Source organism: Manis pentadactyla, chromosome 10 (assembly GCF_030020395.1).
Source record: "Manis pentadactyla isolate mManPen7 chromosome 10, mManPen7.hap1, whole genome shotgun sequence".
In the NCBI taxonomy this organism is placed as follows: domain Eukaryota; kingdom Metazoa; phylum Chordata; class Mammalia; order Pholidota; family Manidae; genus Manis; species Manis pentadactyla.
Genome location: NC_080028.1, coordinates 54,964,968 through 54,970,967, shown reverse-complemented (window position 1 = coordinate 54,970,967; position 6,000 = coordinate 54,964,968).

The following is a 6,000-nucleotide window of genomic DNA, read 5'->3' as shown; positions in this document are numbered from 1 at the left end:
AACATCCACGTATGCAGAAGATTTCTCTCAGAACAGGGGGGGTGAGGTTCTAAGCCTCACCTCTGTTGATCCCCAATTTCTCACCTGATGGCCCCCCTGCGACTGTGCCTGTCTTAGGTTGTTCCTCCCTTGAGGAATCTTACCCGTCTCTGGCTAACCAGTCATCTTCCGGGGCCATACAGGGAAATGTAGAGTTGGTAAGTGAGAGAGAAGCCTTATTGTTTGAAAAGGTTAGCTTTTTACTTCTTTGCATATTTATGCCCTGTGGCTTCTATGCCCAGCATTTGTCTTGAGGTATCTTTACCACTTGGAGGAGTTATGATACTCGGTAAATTTGATATGAGGCACGAATTCTATTTAAGAATTCGTTGTAATTAGCAAGGAAGAAGAAAAGCTATAGAAGTAGCAGGCGGAAGAAAACATGGGAAGATTGATTATTTCTTTGACATATCTTCTTGTAGAGTAACTTCAGCATGTATAGGTTTTAAGCTACTACTTAAATTGCGCACACACATTAACATAATAGGAGTATAGTTACATAACCAAAGCATATCTGTAATTACCAGCCATCTCCAGTGAAACCAAGAAAACCATTAAGGCACCTTAGGCATTTGTGAAAACTTATCTATGATATGGTGGATATTGTCCAACTGAACTTGAACAGTCTGAGAGAAATCAGACAAATTAAAACAACCCATTCCTGGGGACTGTTCACATGCCATATGTTCTTTTAACAGTAAATAGTCTGTAGTTGTAAGAGTTTGGAGCGCTACAATTTGCACTTCTCCAAATTCTTGGTTGAGTTCCAACAGTGTAGATCCAGTCAAATTTGTTGTTTTACTGTATGCACAGGCCAGCTTAGATATCTCCTTCCTCATTCCCATGGGAAGTCCAGGAACTGGTGGGATGAGTGCATCTACTGCTGTAGCAGTGCGTGGATCTTTATTCGGGTTTTTTGATGATCATCTTCTGGCATGAGTCTTCCAGAGAGTGCAGATGTTGGAAGTTCTTTTTCATATCGTATCTTAGTTCATTTTCAGGGTAGCCCAATTAGGCTTTGATCCTCTGTATAAACACAAACAGACCCTTTGCCTACACTTTTATATGCCCTTTATACCCTTGTGTAGAACTCGTTGGAGGTTACCACACAGGAACTGCCCTTTTTTTTTTTTTTTGCTTTGTTTTTGGTATCACTCATCTACACTTACATGACGAATATTATGTTTACTAGGCTCTCCCCTATACCAGGTCTCCCCTATAAACCCCTTTACAGTCACTGTCCATCAGCATAGCAAAATGTTGTAGAATCACTACTTGCCTTCTCTGTGTTGTACAGCCCTCCCTTTTCTCCTACCCCCCCATGTATGTTAATCTTAATACCCCCCTACTTCTCCCCCCCTTATCCCTCCCTACCCACCCATCCTCCCCAGTCCCTTTCCCTTTGGTACCTGTTAGTACATTCTTGAGTTCTGTGATTCTGCTGCTGTTTTGTTCCTTCAGTTTTTCCTTTGTTCTTATATTCCACAGATAAGTGAAATCATTTGGTATTTCTCTTTCTCCGCTTGGCTTGTTTCACTGAGCATAATACCCTCCAGCTCCATCCATGTTGCTGCAAATGATTGGATTTGCCCTTTTCTTATAGCTGAGTAGTATTCCATTGTGTATATGTACCACATCTTCTTTATCCATTCATCTATTGATGGACATTTAGGTTGCTTCCAATTCTTGGCTATTGTAAATAGTGCTGCAATAAACATAGGGGTGCATCTGTCTTTCTCAAACTTGATTGCTGCGTTCTTAGGGTAAATTCCTAGGAGTGGAATTCCTGGGTCAAATGGTAAGTCTGTTTTGAGCATTTTGATGTACCTCCATACTGCTTTCCACAATGGTTGAACTAACTTACATTCCCACCAGCAGTGTAGGAGGGTTCCCCTTTCTCCACAGCCTCGCCAACATTTGTTGTTGTTTGTCTTTTGGATGGCAGCCATCCTTACTGGTGTGAGGTGATACCTCATTGTAGTTTTAATTTGCATTTCTCTGATCATTAGCGATGTGGAGCATCTTTTCATGTGTCTGTTGGCCATCTGTATTTCTTTTTTGGAGAACTGTCTGTTCAGTTCCTCTGCCCATTTTTTAATTGGGTTATTTGTTTTTTGTTTGTTGAGGCGTGAGAGCTCCTTATATATTCTGGACGTCAAGCCTTTATCGGATGTGTCATTTTCAAATATATTCTCCCATACTGTAGGGATCCTTCTTGTTCTATTGATGGTGTCTTTTGCTGTACAGAAGCTTTTCAGCTTAATATAGTCCCACTTACTCATTTTTGCTGTTGTTTTCCTTGCCCGGGGAGATATGTTCAAGAAGAGGTCACTCATGTTTATGTCTAAGAGGTTTGTCCCTATGTTTTCTTCCAAGAGTTTAATGGTTTCATGGCTTACATTCAGGTCTTTGATCCATTTTGAGTTTACTTTTGTATATGGGGTTAGACAATGGTCCAGTTTCATTCTCCTACATGTAGCTGTCCAGTTTTGCCAGCACCACCTGTTGAAGAGACTGTCATTTCGCCATTGTATGTCCATGGCTCCTTTATCAAATATTAATTGACCATATATGTCCGGGTTAATGTCTGGATTCTCTAGTCTGTTCCATTGGTCTGTGGCTCTGCTCTTGTGCCAGTATCAAATTGTCTTGATTACTATGGCTTTATAGTAGAGCTTGAAGTTGGGGAGTGAGATCCCCCCTACTTTATTCTTCTTTCTCAGGATTGCTTTGGCTATTCGGGGTCTTTGGTGTTTCCATATGAATTTTTGAATTATTTGTTCCAGTTCATTGAAGAATGTTGCTGGTAGTTTCATAGGGATTGCATCAAATCTGTATATTGCTTTGGGCAGGATGGCCATTTTATCGATATTAATTCTTCCTAGCCACGAGCATGGGATGAGTTTCCATCTGTTAGTGTCCCCTTTAATTTCTCTTAAGAGTGACTTGTAGTTTTCAGAGTATAAGTCTTTCACTTCTTTGGTTAGGTTTATTCCTAGGTATTTTATTTTTTTGGATGCAATTGTGAATGGAGTTGTTTTCCTGATTTCTCTTTCTGTTGGTTCTTTGTTAGTATATAGGAAAGCCACAGATTTCTGTGTGTTGATTTTGTATCCTGCAACTTTGCTGTATTCCGATATCAGTTCTAGTAGTTTTCGGGTGGAGTCTTTAGGGTTTTTTATGTACAGTATCATGTCATCTGCAAATAGTGACAGTTTAACTTCTTCTTTACCAATCTGGATTCCTTGTATTTCTTTATTTTGTCTGATTGCCGTGGCTAGGACCTCCAGTACTATGTTAAATAACAGTGGGGAGAGTGGGCATCCCTGTCTAGTTCCCGATCTCAGCGGAAATGCTTTCAGCTTCTCGCTGTTCAATATAATGTTGGCTGTGGGTTTATCATAGATGGCCTTTATTATGTTGAGGTACTTGCCCTCTATTCCCATTTTGCTGAGAGTTTTTAACATGAATGGATGTTGAACTTTGTCAAATGCTTTTTCAGCATCTATGGAGATGATCATGTGGTTGTTGTCTTTCTTTTTGTTGATGTGGTGGATGATGTTGATGGACTTCCGAATGTTGTACCATCCTTGCATCCCTGGGATGAATCCCACTTGGTCATGGTGTACGATCCTTTTGATGTATTTTTGAATTCGGTTTGCTAATATTTTGTTGAGTATTTTTGCATCTACGTTCATCAGGGATATTGGTCTGTAGTTTTCTTTTTTGGTGGGGTCTTTGCCTGGTTTTGGTATTAGGGTGATGTTAGCTTCATAGAATGAGTTTGGGAGTATCCCCTCCTTCTCTATTTTTTGGAAAACTTTAAGGAGAATGGGTATTATGTCTTCCCTGTATGTCTGATAAAATTCCGACGTAAATCCATCTGGCCCGGGGGTTTTGTTCTTTGGTAGTTTTTTGATTACCGCTTCAATTTCGTTGCTGGTAATTGGTCTGTTTAGATTTTCTGTTTCTTAATGGGTCAATCTTGGAAGGTTGTATTTTTCTAGGAAGTTGTCCATTTCTCCTAGGTTTCCCAGCTTGTTAGCATATAGGTTTTCATAGTGTTCTCCAATAATTCTTTGCATTTCCGTGGGGTCCGTCGTGATTTTTCCTTTCTCGTTTCTGATACTGTTGATTTGTGTTGACTTTCTTTTCTTCTTAATAAGTCTGGCTAGAGGCTTATCGATTTTGTTTATTTTCTCGAAGAACCAGCTCTTGGTTTCATTGATTTTTGCTATTGTTTTATTCTTCTCAATTTTATTTATTTCTTCTCTGATCTTTATTATGTCCCTCCTTCTGCTGAACTTAGGCCTCATCTGTTCTTCTTTTTCCAATTTTGATAATTGTGACATTAGACCATTCATTTGGGATTGCTCTTCCTTTTTTAAATATGCTTGGATTGCTATATACTTTCCTCTTAAGACTGCTTTTGCTGTGTCCCACAGAAGTTGGGGCTTAGTGTTGTTGTTGTCATTTGTTTCCATATATTGCTGGATCTACATTTTGATTTGGTCATTGATCCATTGATTATTTAGGAGCGTGTTGTTAAGCCTCCATGTGTTTGTGAGCCTCTTTGCTTTCTTTGTACAGTTTATTTCTAGTTTTATGCCTTTGTGGTCTGAAAAGTTGGTTGGTAGGATTTCAATCTTTTGGAATTTTCTGAGGCTCTTTTTGTGGCCTAGTATGTGGTCTATTCTGGAGAATGTTCCATGTGCACTTGAGAAGAATGTGTATCCTGTTGCTTTTGGTTGTAGAGTTCTGTGATGTCTATTAGGTCCATCTGTTCTAGTGTGTTGTTCAGTGCCTCTGTGTCCTTACTTATTTTCTGTCTGGTGGATCTGTCCTTTGGAGTGAATGGTGTGTTGAAGTCTCCTAAAATGAATGCATTGCTGTCTATTTCCTCCTTTAGTTCTGTTAGTATTTGTTTCACATATGCTGGTGCTCCTGTGTTGGGTGCATATATATTTAGAATGGTTATATCCTCTTGTTTGACTGAGCCCTTTATCATTATGTAGTGTCCTTCTTTATCTCTTGTTACTTTCTTTGTTTTGAAGTCTATTTTGTCTGATATTAGTACTGCAACCCCTGCTTTCTTCTCACTGCTGTTTGCTTGAAATATGTTTTTCCATCCCTTGACTTTTAGTCTGTACATGTCTTTGGGTTTGAGATGAGTTTCTTGTAAGCAGCATATAGATGGGTCTTGCTTTTTTATCCATTCTGTTACTCTGTGTCTTTTGATTGGTGCATTCAACCCATTAACATTTAGGGTGACTATTGAAAGATATGTACTTATTGCCATTGCAGGCTTTAAATTCGTGGTTACCAAAGGTTCAAGGTTAGCCTCTTTAGTATCTTACTGCCTAACTTAGCTCGCTTATTGAGCTGTTATATACACTATCTGGAGATTCTTTTCTTCTCTCCCTTCTTGTTCCTCCTACTTGATTCTTCATATGTTGGGTATTTTGTGCTGTGCTCTTTCTAGGTGTGCTCCCATCTAGAGCAGTCCCTGTAAGATGTTCTGTAGAGGTGGTTTGTGGAAAGCAAATTCCCTCAGCTTTTGTTTGTCTGGGAATTGTTTAATCCCACCGTCATATTTGAATGATAGTCGTGCTGGATACAGTATCCTTGGTTCAAGGCCCTTCTGTTTCATTGTATTAAATATATCATGCCATTCTCTTCTGGCCTGTAGGGTTTCTGTCGAGAAATCTGATGTTAGCCTGATGGGTTTCCCTTTATAGGTGACCTTTTTCTCTCTAGCTGCCTTTAACACTCTTTCCTTGTCCTTGATCTTTGCCATTTTAATTATTATGTGTCTTGGTGTTGCCCTTCTTGGATCCTTTCTGTTGGGGGTTCTGTGTATTTCCGTGGTCTGTTCGATTACTTCCTCCCCCAGTGTGGGGAAGTTTTCAGCAATTATTTCTTCTAAGATACTTTCCATCTCTTTTCCTCTCTCTTCTTCTT